The sequence below is a fragment of the Gorilla gorilla genome, chromosome 4, assembly GCF_029281585.2.
Source record: "Gorilla gorilla gorilla isolate KB3781 chromosome 4, NHGRI_mGorGor1-v2.1_pri, whole genome shotgun sequence".
In the NCBI taxonomy this organism is placed as follows: domain Eukaryota; kingdom Metazoa; phylum Chordata; class Mammalia; order Primates; family Hominidae; genus Gorilla; species Gorilla gorilla.
In genome coordinates this window covers 108,585,858-108,587,075 of record NC_073228.2, presented here as the reverse complement: position 1 = coordinate 108,587,075, position 1,218 = coordinate 108,585,858, and the positions used below count along the sequence as shown (strand labels likewise).

Genomic DNA, 1,218 nt, shown 5'->3' with positions numbered 1-1,218 from the left:
GCATAGTTATATGAAGAAAACAGAATTATTTTCTTACTGCATATACAAATATTAGAAGAAACATGTATGGATTCATCTATAAATCTAAAAGTAGGTAAAATAGTCTTACCTGTGACTCATAATATAGAAGCAATAAAAGAGTTAATTTAGTTAGGTAACTTGTCAAAAATATCTATGACAAATAAATATTATGATCAACAATGACAAATGACAAAATAGTGAAACATATTTGTAACAAAAATGTTTAAAGTCCATCAAGAATCATTAAATAGGATTTTATAATACAGTAATTTTGTAATACAGACAATTTAGATACATCCTAAGGACAAAAAGAAATGCAAGGTGTTGCTTTAGCAGCCATATACAAAAATTAGGATGATACAGAGATTAGCATGATGCCTGACCAATAAGGACATGCAAATTATGAAATGTTTTATATTTTTCTGTACACTTAAAAATGGTTAAAGTGGTAAATTTTATGTTGTATATATTTTGCCATACTTAAATACATATAAATATGAAAAATTTTTAAAATGGTATGGGAAATAAAAAAGTGTCAGACAAGGACATCTTCGAATGTTTTCAGTAATCATAATTTCAGTAACAATAATGGTATTGGTTTCACTATAAGTTTATATTGATACTAAAAAAGTAAAATGACAAACTATATCAGTCAAAGTAATAACAATGAGAATAAAAACCAGACATGATCATCCATTGATGTGACATAGCTGAAAGCTTACAACTCCTCCTATGAAGTGTTCTTATTAAAAAGTAGGACAGAAATTATTAGATTAACACTGTAGTTTTTCACAGGAAATAAAGAGGTCTGCAGACCATCTTAGGTGTCACAAAAGGTTACAATACACAATGAGCAAAATCAATTAGCAAAATCTTAAATATGCCAAATTATATAGAGTCAATGCCATGAGTTTCTTTATTGAATAAATTGTAAAAAATAAAATAAAATAAAATAAAACTATACCAATTTACTGCAATGTGTATACTCTCCTGATTCAAACAAACTGACTCTAATTTAAAAATACTATGAGATATTGGAGGACTTGTGAATACTGCATTTCTTATAACATTAAAGAATCATAGCTATCTACCTTAGGAATAACAAAAATATGGAAATAACTATTTTTAAAGTTTCTTATAGATACATACTGAAGGATCTGTAAATGCAATAATATGTTATCTACATTGGACTAAAGA

General features: G+C 26.6%; 1 pseudogene; it reads left to right on the top strand.

The window, feature by feature from the left end:
* Positions 1–343: 343 nt before the first annotated feature.
* Positions 344–443, top strand: LOC115934794 (uncharacterized; annotated as a pseudogene).
* Positions 444–1,218: the final 775 nt, after the last annotated feature.